Here is a 25,866-nt window from a genome sequence, read left to right as displayed (position 1 = left end):
TCATAGCTCGTCCACATACCTTCGGGTATATAGGGTGGTGTTACAGTATGTAAAGTATATGGGAATGCTCTCACTGTGCAGTTTCGCATTAGACAGAGCTATTACGGATCGGGACTCCACGTACTTTCAAGTATATATGGGAGGAAAACACAAGGATGCTATCCATCCTTAGGTAACCGAGTTGGCTGCCTTGTACACTGTGATACACCGAACACAACATTCGGGGAGATTGCCTGCCTGTACTTCTCGGTTCGTCAGGAGGTATTCTATAGTTCACAGTTACTTGGTAATCCTGTTGCCTAGATCATCCCTCTTTTGTTTCGTTTTTTTATTTTGATTAAAATAAATTTAATGACCGCAGATAACATCCTCCATGCTCACTCCTTAGTTGATCTTAGGTTGAGACATATGGCAACAAATCCAGAGTCCACCGATCAAGGAATTCCTTTTGATTGGAATCCTATTCCTTCTCCTCCTTTCGGAAATATTGGTGCTCCTTATATGGCTACATTATCCCTTCCAGGATATACCATTGGCTTGCCATTATGGTTGTTTTCAACCTCCTTGGCTCAAAATATCATGATTTCTCCGCAATCAAGTATTCCTCCAACTGGACAAAATCAACCTCCAGTTGATCCTAAAGTTGACCCTTTGCCTTCTTCGTCGGTTGTTTCTTCCTCCCCTTCTTCCTCTTCGCTTGGTGAAAGTATTGACACTAGTAATCAGGTGGCTAAGAAAAAGAAGAAAGGGAAGAACAAGAAGAAGAAGCAAATTCAGCAGGGGGGAAACCAAGCAACCATTGCTTCAAAGTCAATTTCTAATGAGAAATCGTTCGATAAGCCTCACAAAGTTAGATATCCATGCAAACTTTGTACGAGAGACCATCTTCTTTGAAATTGTCCTGGTATTCCTAAGATCTTAGAAGAATGGTCTTCTCATTCACATCATCTTGTGTCATCAACTTCTGGAGATCATGCTGGTTACACACCATCGACTAGTGGTAGTAGAGTTCATGGAAAGAAGGGTAAAGTTAAGTTTCCCTATAGGTTATGTGAAGGGAATCACCCAATTCACCTTTCTCCCTATCTAGATGAAGCCCAAGAAGTGTTGGATAACCATCCAACTTCTTTGCAACGACTTCCATTTGGTTACAGGAGACTCTCCCTTAATCCTTAACTAGTTGATGAAATGACTGACCCAAATCAACCGTCAGTCAAATCCACTCTCTCTAAATGTTAATCCCATGAGTCTATACCTGACCAATCATAGGTAGAGGAAACAGTTGACCCGATTTCACCTTCAGTTAATCGTACCTTTCCCGTAGAGAGTGAGTATGATACCACTCAGGTTCTTTTCATTTCTTCATATTCCAATGAGCTTGGGGGCAATCCCCCTGTTCCATCAAGATAGGAGGAAAATCCTCCCACTCTCATAACTCAAGGGGTTAATTCTCCCATTTCTACAGTATGCCCTCCAAGTAGTCTGGTCACTTCCTTTGATTGGAATCGATTGGTAGGATTTTGTCTTCCTTCTTATGTGCCTTTCCAAATCATAGTACAGGTCTGTAATATGATTGTACCTAGCACTATTATAGATGAAGGGGCATCTTTGAGTATCCTTTCCTCCACTACTTTGCAAGCGCTCGGTTCGCCGCTACTTGTGCCTATTACCCATAATTTGTTGGCTTTTAACAAAGGAACCAGTCAGCCATTAGGGATCCTTCCTTAGTTTCCTATTACTTTCAGAGGAAAAATCATTTATCTGAATGTGATGGTAGTCCCGGGCCATTTATATTAAAATTTACTTCTTGGGTACGACTATGTTTATGACATGGGAGCTATTGTTTCAACACTCTTTCGAGTGATGTGTTTCCTGCAGGAAGGTAGAATTGTCACCATTGACCAGCTTTCATTTCCTGGTCCAAATATAACTTCCATTCAATCATCTTCCCTAAATGTTCCTTTTGTCCCAATGGTATCTTTCCCGCCACGAGTTAATTATGTGGCAACCCGTTCCATGCCTACATCAACAGATGATCAATTCTGTGATGTTGTACAGTATGTACTGGGGACATTGAAACCATATCTTGGATTCCTTGTTACGGATCCCTTCCAGAGCATTATTTTCCCATCTGATGAGAACCTCTTGGAACTCATGACCTCTTATGGGTTGTGAACAAGGAATATGAGGATAGTTCCTTGTCTTGTGTCAACCTCGTTAAAAAATGAAACAATGAATATGAGGATAGTTCTTTGTCTTGTATCAACCTCGTTAAAAAATGAAACAAGGAATACGAGCATAGTTCCTTGTCTTGTGTCAAGCTCATTAAAAAATGAAACAAGGAAGATGAAGATAGTTCCTGGTCTTGTGTCAACCTCGTTAAAAAATGAAACAAGGAATATGAGGATAGTTCTTTTACTGTGTCAACCTCATTTAAAAAGGGCCTCGAGCATAGTTCCTTGTCTTGTGTCAAGCTTGTTAAAAAATGAAACAAGGACCCTGGAGAAAAGTTCCATTTCGAGTCTTTGACTAGATCTCATAAAATCTCAATTGAGTCTTTCACTTGATCTCGTATATGAACCTTCATTCCATCCACCTCATAGCCACAAGTAGTCTACTTAGGTGAATGTAATGAATCTTGGGGGGCATGCACCTAGAATCGAGTCATCATGCTGGGGGCATGTAAACCAATTTCAAGCGTAGTTTTTTCATGGTTCAAGCTTGTGTAAAAATGAAACCAAATCCAAGCATAGTTTTTCGTTTCAAGCTTGTGTAAACATGAAACTAAACCCAATCATAGTTCCCTATGGTTCAAGCTTCTATAAAAATGAACCCATTTTCATTTTAACCCTCGTGATTGCCATTTTATCAGCCTAATCCATCATATGAACCTTGGTTTTTCTCCTTCCATTGTCACTATCTGCTTGGCCAATCATACGCTTTGACTTGGTTGTTTTACCCTTTCTGAGGAATAGCTGCAATGAGTGGTCTTATTAGCCAACCTCTTCACATACATCAACATGTTTTGGGAAGTTCCAACATCACTGGAACCATTTGCTATCCTAGACACCACTTGTTCCTCAAAGTGGAGTCCTCTTTAAGCTCTTTTCAGACTCTCAAAATATGAAAAGATTGTCGAGCGCTTGTCCTTTTCAGCTTGTCAACGGATTAGAAACGACATCTACTCAGTAGAATTTTAACCCTTTTCCGAACTGAGATAGATTATTTATGAGAAAGGAATACATTGATCGAATATGATCAATAGGTTCTCTCTTGTATTGTTTTACACTTTTTCGGGCTTAAGATACAAATCTACGAAAAATAACTTGTGGAGTTTTCTTTTCGTCCCTTTTCAAACTCTCTAAACATGAAAATGACCAAGTTATGTTTGTCGTTAAACTCGTTAAAACATGATATAGTGACAAACTTTTCGAGCATGACAAGACTGAGTTTCACCTTCACTAGACTCGTTAAAACATCACATAGCGATGGATTCACCCGAAGGGTGAAATTATACAACAAGCATATGTTATCCTCCTCAAGCTTGATAAAAATAAAGAGGTACTAGTCAGCAATGACTAGGGAAAATGGGAAAAGGGGTAAACCACTTTTGGTAGCAGGTTTCTCTTGAACATGACACTTTCACTTCATCACCGTGATTATTTGGGTTGGGTTATCAACTTGATGGTTATCATACCGTTGGTCTATCATACCATCCATCACTTTGTTTTGGGTCAATGCTACCAATTCATTTCAGTGTCACCGACATGTTCAAGAGAAGTCATTCAGTTAAAATTCATCCTTTGCAATACTCATAAACCTTCATTTTCATGACTTCCATTCTTGAACCTTGTGTCGTCAGTCAAATTCCGTCTCCAAAATCATTACACTCATTTCGTGTCATTGATGTGGGATACATCAAGGCCCTCCTGCAACGAGTCACTTCTTGTCGACATCAACACATTATCCAAGAAGTTGACTTAGAAACACCCTTTCAGTACCTTGAGGCTTGCATGCATCAATGGCAAGTTTCTCACTTCCGGCGATAGGTTGACATCACTGGCCTTCGACCAAAAGACTTTGTATGGTGTTCAACATCAAAACATCCATTCACACCATGCAGAATGTACTGCAGTACCTTGAGGATCATTATCATTATTGGTGATTTCTCTCATGTCTATTAACGGCTTACATCATTGGCTAGTAATCAGACGGTGTCTTCCCATGTTTGACTTCAGATCACATATTCACATGGTTAGACTCGTAATTCAGGGAACGAATGAACGAGATAGAAGACCCTAAATCTTGTTTCATCCATCCAGGCTGTGATTTCAGGAAATTTACCAAATCATCCGTACAGTGGATTTACATTGATGGTCATTCCGATCATGGGTCTATATATGTAGATGACTGTCTATGTACTTGTAATGAAAGTTTATATGTTGATCATGGGTATGCCTTCCCTCAGCAATTCATGAGAAAAAATCAAAATATCATGATATTATGTATTGTAATCGATGCAGGTCACCAACCACTTCGGAACCTCCTCATCACATCATAAAGCATATCACTCGACATTAACATTTTCGACTTCATGCTTTAGGGGGTAGCTATTACAGATCCATTTGGGCACATCACTCCCATCATCCAAATCAATGTTTTAGGGCTCATCTAACCCTAATTCCAGTTTCTACATACCTTAAACAAGTCAACCTTTTGAATGCCTCCTTCCCAGGCAGTTTCATGGCCTGAAGACATCCTAAAATGACCTCTAGAGGGACCAGCATAGGTAGGCCCATTCAAGGGTGCATTGCAGAGCAGTTAAGTCCATGCCAGGGTTCTCTACAGAGCACTTAGGCCCTCTTTAACCTGTGCTGGGTGAGTTTGAATGAAATTCACATAGGGTTTAGGGAATATTCTTATCTTCTAGAGCCTTCTAGAATATTCCCACTTATCATCTCCTATGAGCTCAAAAATGGATGAGGAATGAGTTAATATACCTCCTATCCTCTCATCTCTTCCTCCATGGAACTAATTCTAAGTATGGAAGGCCATTCAATACCCTCATTGATGACAAAACCTCTTACATCTTCCTATAAATTGAAAACTCATGTAAGTGGTCAAGGGGCTAGAGTTTGATAAATTGTAAGGAGATAATGTTAGTTTGAGAATTGAGACTATTTTAAGTATTGTTATGCTGCCGAAATGTCATGCTTATGATGTGATGTGGATGGAACCAAAACTGGAGGAGTGACTTCGATTCAGGCTTCATGGTTGTAATTCTTCCTGCTATTCAATAAAGTATTTACACTTTTTTCCATATGCTTATCTTGATATGTGATTCTTATATGTGTGAATGTATCTAACTCCATTTACTTGTAATCAATAGATCTTTTGTTTTGATTAGTTCTTTGTCTTCTGTTGATGTTTACAAGTACTTCTCAAGCGTGTTAAGTACGGGAAGGAGTGACAGGACCGATACAAAGGAGACAGGAGGAAAGTGAAAGTACAAGTAGGTCCTCTCATTCTCTTTGTCTTATCTATTGTTTATAGAAAAAATTTAAAGTGCTTTAAACTGTTGTTCTAGATATGGCTACTTATTTAGGGAATTAGTATTTATCCGTAGATACCAAATTCTTCATAACACTACGTTATCATTTTTTATGAGTATGTGTGGGAATATGAACAAGAATCTGCGATTAAGGATGACCTCCTTCTGTCCACACCTCGTCTGCTTTATCCTGACATCTTCCATGATTCTACTATTTATGTTCCATCTTGTGAAAATTCATTTCTAGATATTTCTATTTCCGATCATTCACAGAACACGTGGGATTTCAATCTTGCATTTGATTTCGAAGAGGACAAATATATCTTCCCGGATCTACCGAACCTCTCATCTTACATTTCCAAAAATATAGAGGGTGAAATTCCTCATTTTTCGTCATCTCCTCTTTATGATTCATTAGATCGTGAGGATATCATTGTCTATCATCTTGATTTTTCTGATTGTGGTTGTCGTGATATTTTCATTCATTCATCTGATCACGATTCTGATTTGTCTACTGTTGATATTTCTAATCCATTGGTCTTTGATGATCCATATTTTGAATGGGAAACTCCTCAATTTATCGAGGGACTTCAGCCTAAACTTATGGTTATGTCAGGTTATCATAGCCTTGAGGTTAGTTCCACTTCTGATCAGAAATCTATTGAATCTTTCCAGGCTCCTCATCACTCTATTGTTTACAATGAAATCAATCTATTTCACAGTTTCCACATTCTCCACTAGAATCACGTGATCCTATTTCTCATGCATTGGAGTCATACATAGCAAGCATTGTTGCGAAACATAATTTTTCTTCTTTCTTTATGTTTGCTCATTCGTCAAGTTTGAAGGTGTTTACATGCTTGTCTTCCACACACATTGTAATAAGACACCATGATACATCCACAAAGTTCCTTTCATGTGCTTTCAATTTTTTATTTTTTGTGGATGCATTCAAGCTTAGAACGTATTGGTGTACATTGTTGTATCTTTCTTATTAGTTAGTTTACTTGCATATCTTTCTTGTCAATCACACTTTTGCTTACATGGGCCAACCAATGCACCAATGGATGCATTAGAAATATCACTTCACATGAGTTGGCCTATGCTCTACTTAGTTTAGGAGTAGGAGTAGTGTTTTCTTTTCTTGCTTGTTTCCTGATTTGCTTACTTGGTTTTGCTTTATCTTGCTTCTTTCCTTTTCTTGTTTGCTTTTGCACCTATAGGTTAGTTTCTACATGAAACTGTGTTTAGCTTCTTAGACAAGCAGGGTGAAATCCAAGAGGAACCTGTACAGCTATCAACACTTCATTATTTGTCTATTCCCTCTCTTTATGAGAATCTTTCATTTCTTCTAGTCGATGATACCATGATGGAAAATATGTTCCTTTTAGAGATATTCATGGTGAAATCACGATCCTCTCACTCTTAACTAGTACCTCCTACTCTAATTATTTTTATATATTCGGTTAACCCTCGTCAACTTAGTCAAGTAGGCTAAGGAGAAGGGGAAGACCTTAACAAGTATGCCAGAGGTATATATAAATATACTTCTCTGAAGGGACAACCTCTTCAGGTATCAATAAGTTGGGATCCCTCTTCCGCCTCATGAAATAAATAAGTTCCTATTCATGAAATAAAGGGAAAAAGAATAGAAAGGCTTCGTGCATAGAGAGGTGAAGGAAGTAACTTTGCTTGGGTACAGTCCAGGCTTGCTGGCAGTGGAGCAATGCTTGTGTTCCTGAAGTGACTCCGTCGGGGTATTTTCCAAGCTTGCTGGCAGCGGAGCAACACTAGAGATGAAACTAAAGCTCTAGTAGTCTATATTACTTGAGAATTATTATACCCCTCATTCAAAATTGAAACAACTCAGTTTGACTTGAATTGGTATGTGAGCTACCGATAAAGAGAGTGGTAGGGACTACATCGTTAACTCAAGCTAAGTGAAGAAGCTATGATGATCGAAGAACTAAACAATACTTCTGGAAGGGTTAGACTCGTTATGCATGAGACAAGTTCCATACAGGGAGTTGGAGTTTTACCAATGTGTCACCAATGTTGTAGCGGCTAGAATCACCGTTCAAATTTTTCCTATGCTTTGTTTTGGAGCCTTCCTCCTAAACCACAACAGCTCATCTTGCCATAATCCAAGTACTTATGCTTTGATTGAGCCTCATTACTTGGTTTATTTTCTAACCCACAAGTCGATCTCTTGACTTGGTTTTCATAAAGTTCCCGGCTTGCCTTAGAGAACTGCACAATCCTCAAGGGAAACTAGCCTTGCTCCTAAGAATTGTGCAGTACAAGATGATAGTGGGCCTTCAACTCAATAATTCTGCAACATCAGATGATAGCCAACCTTGAGATAGGAAATTGCATAGAACATGAAAAGAAGCCCAGATCCACTCAACCCAGAGGTTGCATAGAACCAATTGTGCTCAAGAAATTGTGCAGTGCATGAGCTAGAGAGTTGCCTAGTCCTTCCCAGAACTGTGCAATATTTCTGGCCAATTCATGGTAGGTTTTTCCCCCGGAAAAGAAAGAAAACTAAAGGGAAAAAATCTCCCTAGGAAGTAGGTGTCTATTATTAGTTTCCAAAAGGTGGCACATTTCTATCCCTATAAGTTTCCGCCAAGTGTCTCTTTTGTCCTTGATCTTAGGCATGTGTGTCATAAATTGTAATTTTCTCAATTCTATGTAATGGATGCCTCTAGAGCTCATTTTTACATTCGATCATAAAGCTCTAGCATTCTCTAGGAGACCAAGGATCCTTCAGAGCATTGTCGTCACTTTTTCAGGTGAGTTTTTCTTTTATCGTCTTTTGCAAATTTTTCTATCACTTTTTGTTGTTTAGCTTGTGTGAGTGTTGTTTCACTTGTTTCTTTGAATGACTACTGGTGTATTAACTTGTTTTATCTTGTAGAAGTTTTGTTTCAAGTTATAGATTGCCTTTCCCAAGTGTCGCATGATTTTTCCCGTTTTTACACCAACGGTCACCGTTGTGGAGAGTCTCTTCAAATGCTTCTCTTTTCTTCAGTTTAATCAATTTCTACACGTGTTTCACATGTATGCATCAAAACTTAATCATATATGCACCTAGAATCACATCATACTTAAGCTCTGCTTGATTTTCACACTCCCCATGGGTCTGGGCTACCCTTTCCTGGATCTCACACCTCACTGCATGCACTTTTCAATCTAGGAGCTCAAGGCCTCTGTCTTGGTTTTTGGAATTGTGCAAATCTTGTCCTAGCCTAGCTCCAACTACATATTGTGCAGTTCCAAGAGCCAATCTACCAGCTTGGCCATTAAGATTGCGCAATGCGCAATCTCTCCCAAGCCCTGGCCCAGATTGAGCTACGCATTGTGTAGCTCTAGTCATCAAGCTTCCACATTGATTTTTAGGACTACACAGTGTGTAGTTCCCACAGTCATTCATTCATCCCTGTCAATTGAAATTGTGAAATCCCTCTCATGATCTGAAATTGATCATATGTTAAAATTGAAATAAAATTGATTATGCCATTAATGAATAGAATGTTAACTGAAAGTGCTGAAACCGAGAGAACTACTTGAGAAGAAGACTTTACGACAGATGAGAAAACATAAATAAGATGAAAAATAGTAGTGAAAACATCAAATATACAGTGATACTAGATAGCAAGATTGATTACGGAGTTCGTCCCTAATGGACTACGTCTTCGGGTCCGCTTTTAAGATGTGCGACCACTTTATTAGGATTGAAACCAAAGAGGTCAATTACACAACAATTTGACCAATCTGAATGTGCACGTAGGCACTTTTGGTCACTGTCTTCAGAAATCTCTCTGAACCAGCTTTCCAACGCCTATCTCGGTTTCCAATTCTGACTCCTGATGCCCCTGTTACACTGAAAACAAAATCGACTATATCCTCTAGAATCTGCACTCTAAAACTCAAAATCACTAATGTCTTCCTCATGAACGAAAATGTGCATTTAAAGGTTTGCAGATACATTTGAGAGCTTCTTAGCCAAGATTGGCATGAATGCAACATGATGGTCTCGGTCGAATCACTAGGGAACACCTAGGGATAAGGTTACAAGGTCATCACATTAGTTTTTAATGCCAAAACATAACAAAACCCATAAATAAACCATATATTAAACAAAAGCGTTGGTGGCTTGTTGACCAAGTCGAGGAGGTTGAACACCCACATGTGAACAAGGTGGTTTGGTTGCGGTCTTGTCACAAGCCGCCACCTTTCAGGCTTATCCCGACGGTTTCGGATGACCATGTGAACACATATAACTTCGACGCGGTTATCCAGGCGGCGATTCCAGTCTGTTGTTTGAAAACCCAACGGTTATTTCCCTCTGCTCACATGTTACAGTTGTGTGACTTCTCCACTGTGGTTTAGTTCTGTTGTAGTTTATAAACCCTGGCGGTTAACATTTTCCTGCTCACATGACCTGCGGTCCCACTATGGTCTCCTCCGCAGTTAGGGACTGCTATTGGTTTATTCGCAATATTTTACAATGATTTCAATGTAATTCAAATAGTGTGAGAGGGTTTAGAACATAGGTTTAGGTTTTATTTTTTTTTAAATACATTGTTTGTAATACAATAGACCGATAGGGTTAGGACTTAGGGTAATGGCCTAGAGCTTAGGTTTAGGTGTTTTTATGTATGGATTTAGGTTCTAGATGTAGTTTTAGGGTTTTAGATATTAGTTATGGTTTTGATACATGATCTTTCACCATAGCTTTTTAGGGATAGGTTTAGTCTTTTCATCAAAACTGATTACAACCATTTGTCACAAAGTGACATTCAAACCCACATACATATCATCGACACAAAGCTACATTTGCGATGAAAAACCTTTGTCTATACCCAAATCCTATGAAGGCAGATGATAATCACATGTCGACACAAAAACTCTGCAAGGTGAGTGATCAACCCACATCGACAATCATATCCTGGTGGAGTTGACAACAACCTCATGTCAACAACTAGGTACAAAACCATATCAACCATAGACATTACCTAAACAACCTGAACCATAAACAACTTTGTCGAAGCTCAAGACACGGACACTGAATACTGACGATGACACTGACCCTTTGTAACTGATCTGACGAGATCCTCCTAGATAATCTCATCGGATCCCCTGATTACTATTTGATCATGCTGTGAAGTTAGATTTCTAAGAGTTAATGTTTGCTTTCCTTGAGTGTCCTTTTTATCCCACAAGTACCACACTCGTGAAGCACTTCTCTCCAGCTGTAATTTTACCATGGAACCAAAGAGAGCTGCTTCAAGAGAAACCACTAAAGGAAGCACTAAGGAAGTAGTTGAGAAAGCATCAGTTTACTCACCAATATATGCGGACACTCAATTGTTCATAGAAGAGGAGTCAACACTAACATGGAAGAAATTCCAGCAGTATTGGAAGAAAGAAGCAATCCAGTACAAGATCAGGGAAAGAGGAAGTTGTTGACATAATAAAGGGAGAACAAAGTTGCGGAGTGAAAGCAGATTCAATCTTCATGCAGGTAGCTTTGGTAGCAGAAGCAAACGGAAGTAGAGGATATAGACAACAGAGCAGAGGAAGAGAGAAAATAAAATCTTGTAGGTAACATAACTGAGATCATAGCAAGAAGAACAAGAACCTAAGGAAGGATAGGAGTTGAGGAGGAAAGAAAAGAAAGAGAAGTAGAAGCAGGAATAAGAACAAAATAAAGGTGCAATGATAGAGCAAATAGCGCTAATACAGGTTGATGAGCTAGAACAGGCAACAACTGAGGAAAAGAGTGAACAAATATAGGTTACCTCACTAATGTTAAACACAAGAACCAATTCTGGCTAGAGATTGATGAGTACATGGAGAGGCTAAGATGAGAGGCCACCAAGGAAGACTTGGCATACACAACATGTAGAAGTACATCATTGGTCCTGTCAAGGTCAACACCATGTTTCTCATGCTTCAGAATGAGTTGGATACATGTTGTGAGACCATATACCTAGATGTAATGGAGGAAAGAGTCTCCTTTCAAGAAGACACCATCATGTAGTACCAATCTTGGCAAAATATGTAACCGATAAGCACCAAGTGGAGGTTGCCAAGTTGGTATTTTCCCAAACTTTAGAGTCATATTGCTTTGTCTTGTTAAGATATCTCTAACCTGTTTTGTCTCACATGGGTACATGTGGAAAATGTAATATTATTTGTAAATATGTTGTACATGGAATTCCAAGTGTCATTAGTGGAATTTGAAAGGTCATCATGTTATGTAATGAGTTATTTATAAATAATTTTAAGATTCATGAGGTAACTCAAAGAGTCACAAAGGGGAATGTCAAGGGTTAATGTTGAGAGCGGGATCCCCCAAGGGTAGTTTTGGGGCTAAAAGCCCATGTTTTTGTAATATTATTGTAAAGACTCCACATTTTGTGGTCACATAGCATGAAGGTATTGTGTGACGCAAAGGGTAGTCCACCCTTAGTTTTGTAAAGTAAAGTCAGTTGTAAGAGATCTACCCATGGTACGCGAACCATGGGATTGTATAACAATAGCTAAGCTCTAAGTAGTTAGGAGGATAAAACAAGGAAGAGAGTCATAGCTTTAGAGAAAGAAGTCTAAGTCTTGGGTTGTAGCATAGGTAGAGGCTTTCCAGCTAAGTGCACATAGGCCTAGGGTAGAAGTCTGTAGCTGAGTGCGCAGACCCCTGCAGCTGTGTGCGTGGGGTGAACAAAGTTTGTAATACTTGGAAGATATTAACAAAAGGAGTTATTCTGCAATTTCTATGTATTTGTTCTGTTGATGGGTTTTGATATTTTGTGTATGAATTTCCTTTATTATGCTTATATTATGTGCGAATGAATGCAATTAAACTGAATAATTGGATGCAATCAGGAATATTTGCTTACGCGGTGATAACTTTAAGTATTTGACAAGATAAGCAAATCACTTAGGATAATTGAGGAATCTGCATGGCGCACTACTATAGAAACGTGAGAGTACCTGAGCTATAGGTTAAAGTTGCGCGAAGGTCGATCGTGTACTTTTACGAAGGTATTGAAAGCCAGAACAAAGGGTTTGTCTCACAAGCCCTAAAGCAAGATCACCTGCACGAAGGCAAGGATAGAAGAGATCAAACGACATCACAACCATCTCAAGGGTGTAGAAACTTGGTTCCAACATCCCCCCATACTACTTCAGCTGAGACTTCGGTCCGCACTCCACGGGCTGATGCCGAAAGGGCCAATAGTGTAGGTATTTGTTTGGATAATTAACGTTGAACCTGGGTCAAGCCCCCTCAAGCCAACAAATGGTTCCGTTGCCAAGACCAGAATCTGCATAAGAGATGTGTGATGTCGTATCATTGGAATCCAACTAAGAAAGATATTGGAGACTGGTTGGATAGAAAGATCCACGAATTTGTGGCACAAGAGAACATAAACCCACGACTGTCAAAGGAATAGTGGTTGGACCGATACCTATATACAAAGATCCACAAAATATTTTTTCTACTCCTTCCCTATTGAGCTACATGAGTGGATCGCAAAGCTAGCAGATCACCAAGGAAGGTCGAAACTTGAAGGTCATATTGTGTGGACCCCAGAGCTATTGCAAAGGTTTGAAGCATCAGAGGATAAGATCGCCCACATTGTCGATCATTGGCTCGATCACGTCATAGGAGGACTTGTGACTGAATTTTCAGTCAACACCTCAGTCAGCTATAGCGAGGCAAAGCAACGCTTTTTCAAAGGACCACGAGGTAAGTACGTAAAATCTTTGAATACTTGGATTAAAAAAATTTTGTACAAAAAACTGGTTATGCAACTACCTTGATGTTCGAGACTACGTGAAGCAAAAAAACTTATAGGATCGAAGGAAATAAGGGTCCGGAGTATAGCCCCTTGATTTCACCTCCGCGAAGAGACAAAGAAGGGATAGCAAAGGTTTCTCCGTGAAGTGTTATCTAGTTAATCATACAATGATTCCCACAAATACCACCTCCACCCACACCACCTCTAACTTCACCACCATTGTTATAGGCATTTTTGGGCACTGCAAACCCAATCATAAATGTCCATAAACCAAGGGATCCTAAGTCCCTAAAAGTGTTGTTCCAACCCCTAAAAGAACAAGGTCAACTGATTACATCATCTCCTAGAAGTTCTCCATGAAAAACTACTCAGAACTGGTCAAAACTGGACCATCTCACCTGCTCCATGGTCAAAGTGCGCTGCATCCCACCTAAATGCACATGGGAGGTGCTATGCATACTAAAAAGCCCTTCTTTGGGGTGCGATGGGCGAGAGTGGACAAATGGCAGGGTCAATCTGCAAGGTGGAGGATCATGGAATCTTCCAGAAACTTCTCTTGTGACACTTGCCTCTCTGCATTCGCCCAGGGATGAGTAAGAGATCATCAATCTCCAAGCGGAATCAAGAACTATCAGAGAGAGGACACTAATCAAATCTCAAAAGCTGACTCATCCCCCTTACAAACATCTATATATGGATCCCTCATCCCAGAGATCCAGAGGCTGGAATTTTGTATCTTGTAAGGAAGTGTTGCTGGTTCCTTGGTGTAACATCATAGTGTTGGGTGATCTAAGCTTTTCATGAGGTGAAGAAGGGATTTCTTGCTAAGAGGATGACGCTGGGTCAGAATAATTGGTTGTAATCCTCTTTTCTATTCTTGATTATTAATAAAGCTATTCAAGTTTTCCTCCACATTCTTGTATGATTGATGATATATGCATTTGTGTGGTCAATATATATCTGGTCCTATATTGTTTATGATAGTAGATCTCTGTTATTGTATAGTGTTATGCTACTTTGATTCCACAGGTGCTATTTAAGGCTGGGTAGATGAGGAAGCGAGTGGCAAAGACATATCAGAAGGGAGAAGAATCCAGCAAGGAACCAAGCGCAAGACAGAGGTTGGTCCCCTCTTTTCCCCTCTCATCTACTTCTCATAAAGGAAAACGAAAGTGGTTTTAGTTTGTTTGTTTCTAAGGTAGCTACCAGCCTTACTAGGACTAGTAGCTCTGCATAGACACTATATTTCCTGATAACAAAATGGCAACTCCGCTGGGGAGCGAATAGATTGTTTGTTTTTCTATATTTGTTTGCTTTATAAACTTACAGACGGAACCTGAAGTCAAGCTAGCTAGCCTTCGAACTGCATTTGCTATGCGAGTGCAAAGTAGATCAATGCTGCTTCAGTATATCTCTGGGTTTTGTTTATGAACTGAACAATCGATTTACAAGCTCTCTAATTGCCCTTATAGTGGCTCTAGTAACCTCTTTAGATCTACCCCTGTGATTTAATTACTGATTATCACTTGCTCGGCCTAAATCCCTGAACTGTGCTGTAAACTGTGATCAAGAACTGGATCAAAAGTCTCACCCTGTACCATCGCACCCGCTCTTCAAGGATATCAGTATGCATCGCACTTCCTGTGTGCTGTAGGTGGGATGCATACTGGAATCCCTATGTAACAGGTGCGCTGATCAGAAAGGGCTAATTTTGCCTCCAGACTTTGGTTTTTTCACTCTTTTCAGCTCTATTCAGGAGTTTTGCTGTCTGTAGTCAGTATACCTCTGTTGGAAACCCCCTTCCTTGCCATTATTCCGCCTCCATTGTGCAAAGAACTGTAAATTTTTTTATGTATTGTGAGCCATTTTCAGTTCTCTTTTACAAAGAAGTAGCGTAATTTAACTATCGTTTCTTGATTTGGAAGTGTCGCAAGTGTCGTTTTTAGTCATAGAAGAGAATCTGATTGTTCTTGATAGTCGATTACAATGTTACTCTTGTATTTGATTTGAATTAGTAGTTTTTCAAGTGTCGAAAGCAATTTTTCCATTCCAAATCGCAAAGTGTCGTTATTGTCTTCATTTTGTCTTGAAAAGAAACTTGTTAGTAATGTCGCTTTGAAAAATAATTTAGATTTGCGCTTAGATTTCTTTTTATCATTCACACATTAAGAAGGCTGAAAACAAATACATGCATGTGCATTTGCATTTAGACTGTCTGTTGGTTTGATTTAGGACAGTGCATATAGTGTGTGCTCTCTGCTCTATGTTGAAAGAATACCGTCTCTCTTTCCTTAGTAGCTAGGATTTTCATTGCAAAAGAAGATTAAACGATTGTTTATCATCTTAGATTGCATTTTAGGAATTGTATATCTACATCACGCGGTGAACCTGAAAGGAAAATTTCTTAAGCAAGATCAACTATAAAAGAAATTTAATGAATCTAAAAACACTTTGGAACCTAACGCACAACATTTACAAGTCTAGGCTAGAGACGTATTCCGGTGTCGTAAAGCCTGGTAACTGTTGTTTTCATTGCTGGTTGGGTGATTCCTCCACTTTGAGACGATAAGTGCCAGTACGGACTTGTGCTCCCACGTACCGTCGAGTATATATTGGGAGACCACAATAGGCTTTATCCTTTATCCATAGGAAGCCGTGTCTGCCGCCCTATCAATCGCAATGCACTGAACACAGCATTCGAGAAGATTGAATGTCGTACCGTAAAAAGTATTCTGCAGTTTTGTGATTGGTTTGGTAATCCCTCTATCTAAATTTCCAGAGTAGTCTCTTCGTTCCTTTTCAGACTCCTTAAAGGAAAAGGTCCATCTGAGCACTTGTCACTTCAAGCTCATTAAAAATCAAAGGTGACTAGAGCCATCTTTTGTTTTTTCTCGACTCTTAAAAATTGAAAAAACAAGTTGTGTCAAAGCGTCTAAAATTTATTTTAATCAGAATAAACATCACCTTTCCTACGTTGGTCTTAGGTTGAGAAAAATGGAGTCCACCAACCAAGGATTTCCCCTTGGAGGAAATCCTAGTCCTTTTTCCTCTTGGGGAGATGTTGGTGCACCCCATATGGCCACATTGTCACTTCCAGGATTGACAATCGGCTTGCCCGTATGGCTCTTCTCGACCTCTGTTGTTCAGAACACTGTGATTGCTGAACAATCAAGTCAGCAAATAAACGATACCAAAGTTACCCCCAAACCTTCTACTTCGTCCAATTCTCCCTCTCCTCCTTCCTCTTCGCTTGATGAAACTGGTAAAGCCAAAAATCAAGTAACTGAGAAGAAGAAGGAGAAGAAGAAGAAAGAGAAGAAGAAGAAGGAGCCAAAGGCGAAAAGGGGCAATCGGGCATCGTCTAGCGAAAATCCGCACACTGCACCGTCCAGGCCTAAATCGCCATGTGTCATTTGCAAAGGAGACCACTACATCGAGATTGTCCTTGCATCCCTCGGATCTTAAGGTACTGGTCTCCTCGTTTGCACAATCCGGTGTCATCAACCTCTGACGATTATGTTGAAAATACACCATCAACTAGTGAAAGTGAAGCCCCTGGACAAAAAGGAAAATGTAAATTTCCTTGTAAACTGTGTGAAGGTGATCACGCCCTCCACCATTGTCCCTTCTTAGATGAGGCTAAAATATTTTTGGACGACCATCTGGTTTCACCGTTACGGCTTCCTCTTGGATATAAGAAACTCTTGCGGAGTCCATCACTAGTTGAAAATCCGGCTGACACGCCATTGTGGTTGGCTGAAGCATCTATCATTGAAGATGAACCCTCTGAATCCACACCAAACGAAATTCAAAAGGTCGAGGTGGCAGTTGACCCGGTCTTACCTTCAAAAGGTCCATCTTCGGATGATACAGTCACCAGAGAGAACAAGAACGACACCATTCAAATTCTTTTCGTAAGCACAGACTCCGATGAACATGGGGGTAGTCTACCCATTCCTTTACTGCAGGAAGGAAGTTCATCAGAGTCATATCCGGCCGTCTATTCGGTCCCACCTCCAAGCAACCTAGTTGTTTCCTTCGATTGGAATCTACTAGGCAAACCCCGTTTACCGGCTAGTGTACCATTTCGAATCATTGCTCAAATATATAGAATGGTCATGGCTGGTACCATCATAGATGAAGGGGCTTCTGTGAGTATCCTTTCCTCAACTGCTTGGAAAGCGCTTGGTTCGCCATCGCTTTTGCCTGAAATGAGAAATCTAACAGGCTTTGACAAAGGAACCAGTCGACCGTTAGGGATCCTTCCCAATGTGCCGATAACATTGAGAAGGAAAACCGTTCACATGAATTTAATGGTAGTCCAAGGACCTCTGGATTATAATCTACTCCTTGGACGCGACTATATTTATTGCATGGGAGCCATTGTCTCCTCACTCTTTAGAGTAATGTGTTTTCTGCATGAACGAAGAGTGGTCAAGCTCGTATACCAGCTTTCATTCCTCGGTTCACACATAGAAAATAGTCAAATACCATCCCTGGATGGTCTTTTCATGCAAGGAATGTCTCATCAATCCCCAGTCCGTCCACCTGATGAGCGCGAGTGATTCGTGTTAGAAAATTATATATTACGGAGCAATGGAACACATAAAATATTGCAGAAATATAAACACAGAAAACGCACAAAAAAAGAGAGACACAGATATACGTGGTTCACCCAGTTTGGGCTACGTCCACCCCGAACAGCCAGTCCTTCCTTTCTATTATCCAGCAAAATGAAGAGACACAACCTACAGCAAATCCACTGTAATATCCTATGTTTTCTCTCACAGTCTCACCTCTCTGTTTCTCGCTCACAGAATACACATGTATTTCACAGCCTCAAATACAATACCCTCATACAAAGAGAGGGGTTGCCTTCTAGGGAAAAAAACCCTAAACCAAACATAAGTTCTACCGTCAAATCATCTGCCTAATGAACGGCCCAGATTGACTAGAAATTACTATACTTTTACAAGGCAATTTTACATTTGTTTTTAGCTTCGGGGGTGCTACCCCCGAGCCCCCTCTGGGGGACCGCTAGGCCCCGGACCCCCCAGTCGGAGGGGATCGGCCCCCCCGGACCCCCGCGGGGGGACAAGTCCCCCCCGCACCCCCCTACATGGAGGGGTGTACAAACTTCCTGGGGTATACATCCGGCTGAAACAAAGACCTCTGAACAATCATGCTCCACACACAACAATCTCCCACTTGGAGAATGATTGTAGAAACTCCACCACTGCTTCATTTGCTGGAAAATGACTCCTCTTTGGACCTGGTTGTTCCTCATCTTCATCGTCATCTTTGAAGACCAATTGAAACTGAGCATATTCCCAGTTTCTCCCTGGTTACAACTTTTGTTAGCATATCTGCAGGATTCTGGCTAGTGTGTATCTTTTCCAGCTTCAACTCTCCATCTTCCAACACTGATCGTATGAAATGGTACTTGAGCTGTATGTGTTTAGTCCTAGAATGAAATGCTGATTTCTTTGCAAGACGAATGGAACTTTGGCTATCACGGTATAACGTGCCCTTATCATGCTCCTTACCCAATTCACCCATAAACCTTTGTAACCAAATCATTTCTTTACTAGCCTCTATAGCAGCAACATACTCTGCTTCTGTTGTTGAAAGTGCAACAACACTTTGGATTTTTGAAACCCAACTGACAGATGTTCCTCCAACAGTAAATACATATCCTGTAGTGCTCCTCCTGTTATCTCTGTCACCTGCCATATCTGCATCAACGTATCCCTTTAGAGAAATGTTTGCACCACCAAAGCATAATGCTTGATTTGTGGTACCTTTCAAATATCTGAGAATCCATTTCACTGCCATCCAATGTTCCTTTCCTGGATTTTTCATGTACCTGCTTACAACTCCCACTGCATGTGCAATATCAGGCCTTGTGCAGACCATTGCATACATTAAGCTACCAACTGCTGATGCATATGGAACTTTAGACATATAATCCATGTCTTCTTGGGTCTTTGGGCACATTTCCTTGCTAAGTTTGAAATGGCTAGCAAAAGGTGTACTAACTGGTTTTGCATTGTGCATGTTAAATCTTTTCAACACCTTTTGTATGTACTCATTTTGAGACAATGTTAATTTACGATTTTTCCTGTCTCTAGTTATTCTCATACCAAGGATTTGTTTTGCAGCTCCCAAATCCTTCATTGCAAATGAATTTGCCAATTTTCTTTTGAGCACATTTATTTCCTGCATGTTAGATCCTGCAACAAGCATGTCATCTACATACAATAACAATATAATATAGCTGCCATCATTTTGCTTTTTCAAATAAACACAATGATCAGAGTGACATCTAGTATAACCTTGTTCAGACATAAACTTGTCAAATTTTAGATACCACTGCCTAGGAGCCTGTTTTAAGCCATACAAGCTCTTCTTCAACCTGCACACTAGTTTCTCCTTCCCTTTCACCTCATATCCTTGTGGCTTCTGCATATATATCTCTTCCTCCAAATCCCCATGGAGAAAGGTTGTCTTTACATCTAATTGCTCAAGATGCAAATCTTCAGCTGCTACAAGACTTAAAATAGTTCTAATTGAATTCATTTTAACAACAGGAGAAAATGTTTCATCAAAATCAATACCTTTCTTCTGTGCAAACCCCTTCACCACAAGTCTAGCTTTGTACCTTTGTTTTCCTCCATCTTCTTCCTTCAGCCTGTAAACCCATTTATTCTTCAATGTAGTTTTTCCTGCAGGCGACCTGACTAAATCCCAAGTCTGGTTATGCATTAAGGAGTCCATCTCTTCTTCCATGGCTACCTCCCACTTCTTCCTGCTTTCAACCTGCATTGCTTCTTCATAACATTCGGGTTCACCGGAATCAGTCAGCAATAAATAATATAATGAAGGAGAATATCGTTCAGGGGGTCTACTTATCCTAGTAGATCTTCTAACACCACTTTCAGGTGTTTGGGGTGCCTGTTGTTGCTGTGGTGGTTGCTATTGTTGTGGTTGTTGATTATTATTATTTTCAGGCACCTTTACTTTTTCAGTGATTTCATCAAGAACTGCGTATTCCTTGTTTTCATTTTCTTTCTTCCTTTCCTGCAACTGATTCTTATACAGGACCTTTTCATTGAATATTACATCTCTACTCCTAATGATTTTGTGATTTTCATAATCATATAAGCGACAACCAAAATCATTAACACCATATCCAATAAAGGTACATTTCTTTGACTTTGCCTCAAGCTTTGTTCTATTTTCTTTATCAATATGGACAAAGGCCTCACAACCAAAAGGCTTTAAAAAAGAGTAGTTTACCTTTTTACCTGTCCATGCTTCCTCTGGGACACCACCATCCAAGGAACTTGAAGGCCCTATGTTTATTAGATAAACAGTAGTATCTACAGCATCTTCCCAAAACTGTAAAGGCAATCCTGCATGCAATCTCATGCACCTTGCACGCTCCATGATTTTTCTGTTCATCCTTTCTGACACACCATTTTCTTGTGGTGTTCTTGGAACTGTCTTCTCTCTGTGAATTCCATGCTCTGAACAGTACCTATCAAACTCTTTGCTGCAATATTCACCTCCATTGTCTGATCTAAGACACTTCAATTTCTTTCTTGTCTCAATCTCAACCAAAGCTTTCCATTTCTTGAAAGTATCAAATACATCAGATTTATTCTTAATAAAATAAATCCAAGTTTTTCTAGTTGCATCATCAATAAAAGTAACATAATAATGAGAGCCACCGAGAGATGATACCTGAGCAGGTCCCCATACACCTATATGCACAAGCTCTAATTTTTCATTCTTCTTTTCTTTCCCAACTCTGAGAAATCTTACTCTCTTCTGTTTTCCATAAATGCAATTATCGCAGAAGTCCAAATCAACATTCTTCAAACCCGGCAACAAATTCCTTGAGTGAAAAATTTTCATCCCCTTTTCACTCATGTGTCCGAGCCTATGATGCCATAATGCTGCATCTGCTCCTTTGGAAGTTAAAGCATTAACAGAGTTAGAAATACCATTGCATAAATACAATGTACCAACCTTTTCACCTTTTTCTATTACCAGGGCTCCTTTGGTGACCTTCCAAGCTTTATCTGTGAAAGTTGTCACACAACCTTTACCTCCTAACTGCCCTGTTGAAATCAAATTTTTCTTTAGATCTGGAACATGCCTTACATCCTTTAATAGCCATTGGTTTCCATTCTGCTGTTTTACAAGAACCTTACCCATTCCAACGATTTTACAGGGTTTATCATCACCCAGACGAACTTGTCCAAAATCTCCTTGAACATAGTCATGAAAGTATTTCTTATCAGGTGTGGCATGGAACGAAGCTCCTGAATCTACCACACAGGAATCAGTAATATTTTCGAAAGAAAGAATCAAAGCATCTTGTAACACCTCACCTGTCACATTTGCTTCATGATTGTTTTCTTGTTGTGCATCTCCTTCTTTTCCCTTCCAAGATCTATAGTCTTTCTTTAGGTGTCCTTTCTTTCCACATTTCCAGCACACTATCCCCGATCTAGACTTGGATCTTCCTTTCCTTGATTTACTGCGATATCCTGAGCTCTTTCCTCTTTCCATTTTTCTTCCTCTAGACTCTGCACTCAAAGCATTTCCCGATGTCTCACCAGAGCATTTCCGTCGCATTTCCTCGCTAAGGATAGCATCGACAACATCATCAAACTTTAAAGTACTAGATCCAGAAAGGAAGTTACTAATGGCCATTACCAAACCATTCCAACTTTCTGGTAATGAGCACAAGAATAACAGAGCTCTAACTTCATCATCAAAGTTTACCCCTACAGAACTTAACTGACTTGTAACTATATTAAAATCATTTAAATGGTTTGCAACATATCCACCTTCCGACATATTCATATTAAATAACTGTTTCATAAGAAATACCTTGTTTGAGGCCGAGGGTTTTTCATATAGTTTTGACAACATCTGCATCAAACCCTCTGTCGTGGTTTCCTTCGAAATGTTGAAGGCGACTGACGCAGCAAGGCACAACCGTATTGTTCCGAGTGCCTTTCTATCGAGAAGGTTCCATTCTTCGTCTTTCATACCCGTCGACATCTTTGTTTTTCCGCCCAATGGTAGGTATAGATCTTTCTGATACAGATAATCTTCCATCTGCATCTTCCACATCGAGAAGTTTTGGTCGTTAAATTTCTCGACCCTAAACTTACCATCTTCCGCCATTGCTCCCACTCGAACCAGGAACCCTTCTTTCCTGCGAGTTTATCAGCCAAATAGACCTTTGGCTCTGATACCAGTTGTTAGAAAATTATATAGGAACACATAAAATATTGCAGAAATATAAACACAGAAAACGCACAAAACAAGAGAGACACATATATACGTGGTTCACCCAATTTGGGCTACGTCCACCCCGAACAGCCAGTCCTTCCTTTCTATTATCCAGCAAAATGAAGAGACACAACCTACAGCAAATCCGCTGTAATATCCTCTGTTTTCTCTCACAGTCTCACCTCTCTATTTCTCGCTCACAGAATACACATGTATTTCACAGCCTCAAATACAATACCCTCATACAAAGAGAGGGGTTTCCTTCTAGGGCAAAAAACCCTAAACCAAACATAAGTTCTACCGTCAGATCATCCGCCTAATGAACGGCCCAGATTGACTAGAAATTACTATACTTTTACAAGGCAATTTTACATTTGTTTTTAGCTTCGGGGGCACTGCCCTCGAGCCCCCTCCGGGGGACCGCTGGCCCCCGGACCCCCCAGCCGGGGGGGATCCGCCCCCCCGGAACCCCTTGCATGGAGGGGTGTACAAACTTCCTGGGGTATACATCCGGCTGAAACAAAGACCTCTGAACAATCATGCTCCACACACAACAATTCAGAGGACATGACTGAAACCCAGGGGGCATACACCCTAGTCTGTTTCGACAGGAAAACCTTGGGTATAGGGTAGGTTTCCGCGAAGGATATATGACTGGTTTATGAGATTAGACTGGAATAAGATTCCTTCATCAAATTTATGTGAGTGGAGCCAGTTGCACCACTCACCTTTGTTTATTTCAGTAGACATCGCCGAGGAAGTGTTTTGTCCGCAGTGCGGATAGAACAATCTTTGGTAACTTGGAAATTTTTCGCTATACCCGGGGGCATGCAAACCTTTTGGCATGCAAGCGAAGAGCGACCATTTGTTTTTTAAATTTGTAGGTCCTCTAACCCTTTAAACTCGTAGTATTGGTCATTTCCTAACTTGCATAAAGAAAGGATGCGGGGCAAATCTTTTAAAAAATGCCATTTTAAATGAGACATCCTTATTATACGACTAGATCGAGCAGTTTTAACGTGGAATTAAAGCTCTTTAAAAAATAAACATAAGCCATGAGCAAACGTTCCCCCGGAGTTTAAGCTCATTACAAAATGAACCAATTTCCTGTAAATAACCATCGTGAATGTATTATCATCAGCCTTTGAAGCCTTGGTCGTGTTCTCATCATCACCTCCACTCTGTACTGGCTGATCATTCACCTCCATTTGATTGTTTACCCTTTTTGAGGAAAATCTGAGAAGAGTGATCCTGCTATCCATCCTTGTGACACTGCCATGATTGGAAAATTCCAAACCTTAACTGGAATTAGTTGCTACCCGAATTTATCGCTCATTCCTCGAAAAACGAGTCTCCTTTAAGCTCTTTTCATCTGACTCGTAAAATATGAAAAGATTGCCAAGCAATTGGCCTCTCCAACTCGTTAAAGTGACCGGAAGTGCTATCTCTCCTTTAGATTTTAATATTTTTGGACCTGAGGGATTATTACACAAAACGATCGAGCGCTTGTTTTGTTCGGCTTGTTAAAATTACCGAAAATTCATCCCTTTTGTATTATTTTATACTTTTTCGGACTCAAGGGATTATATGATGAAAAAGGATTATTGGATTTTTCTTTATGTCCCTTTTCAGACTCTCTAAAATTGAAAAGGACCGAGTTATCTTTGTCGTTAAACTCGTTAAAACCGAATAGCGACAAACTTCTCCATACAGACAAGAACGAGTTTCACTATCGCTAGGCTCGTTAAAACATAGCGATGGGTTTGCCCGAAGGGCAAATTATAGAACAAGTATATGTTATCCTCCTCAAGCTTGACAAAAATAAAGAGGTACTGGTCAGCAATGACTGGGGAAAAATTGGGAAGAAAACTTGAAGAAAATTTGTTGGTAGCAAGTCGCTCTTGAACATGACACTTTCACTCCGCATCCGAGTCGGGTTGGGTTATTCCGTTCACTGGTCATATCACCATTGGTCCATCACACCATCCATATTCAGGGTTAACGCTACCAATCCATCATGTCAGTGTCGCCGATATGTTCAAGAGAAGTCACTCAGAGAATTCACTTGTGTCTCATCCACTGCAATACATTTACGCTCCATTCTTTCATGACTGCCACCCTGAACCTTATGTCATCAGATCGTTTTCACCTCCATTAAAATCATTTTCTCCGTTCTGTGTCATTGATGTGGGATTCACTAAGGCCCTCCTATGACGGATCGCTTTTTTTCGACATCAGCACATTATCCAGGAAGTCGATCTAGGAACAATCCTTTTAGTACTTTGAAGCTTGCATGCCTCAATGGCAAGTTTCTCACTTCCGGCGACAGGTTTACATCAATGGCCTTCGACTGAAAGATTTTGCGTGGTGTTCAATGCCAAGTCCCTTATTCACACCACGTGAATTGTACTGTAGTACCTTGAGGGTCATCATCATTATCGGTGATTCCTCTCGCGCATGTTAACAGCTTACATCATTGGCTGGTAATCAGGCGGTGTCTTTCCATGTTCGACTCCAGAACATCTCTCACATGGATCGACTTGTACTTTGAGTGAAGATAGAATGAGATTGAAGACCCCGGATCTAGTTTCATCCATCCGGGCTGCAATATATATTCAGGAAAATAAAGACATCAAATGTACATCATTACTACACTGATAATCATCCAACCTAAGGGATGATGGCTCTACCAGAATCATTAGTCTGCACACAGACGATTGTCTGTCTTATGTACATGAAAATGAATTTATAAAGCTGAGCATGGGAATGCCCATCTTAGCTAGATCATGAAAATATTATGAAGATAATGTGTTGTATTGTATCTTATTACAGGTCGCCTTCCAGCTCGAAAAAACTTCGGATCCTCATGATAAAGCATTTCACCCGACATAAAAAGATTAACGACCTCATGCTTTAGGGGGAAACTGTTATAGGCATTTTTGGGCATTGCAACCCCAATAATAAATTTCCATAAACCAAGGGCTCCTAAGTCCCTAAAATTTTCATTCCAACCCCTAAAAGAACAAGGTCAACTGATTACATCATCTCCCAGAAGTTCTCCATGAAAAACTACTCAGAACTGGTCAAAACTGGACCATCTCACCTGCTCCATGGTCAAATTGCGTTGCATCCCACCTAAATGCACACAGGAGGTGCGATGCATACTGAAAATCCCTTCTATGGGGTGTGATGGGC

The sequence above is a fragment of the Pinus tabuliformis genome, chromosome 3_2, assembly GCF_031772625.1.
Source record: "Pinus tabuliformis cultivar Carrire ecotype Pingquan chromosome 3_2, CPIR1, whole genome shotgun sequence".
Taxonomy (NCBI): Eukaryota; Viridiplantae; Streptophyta; class Pinopsida; order Pinales; family Pinaceae; genus Pinus; species Pinus tabuliformis.
The sequence above is the reverse complement of the archived record's forward strand: the minus strand, read 5'-3'. Positions refer to the sequence as shown.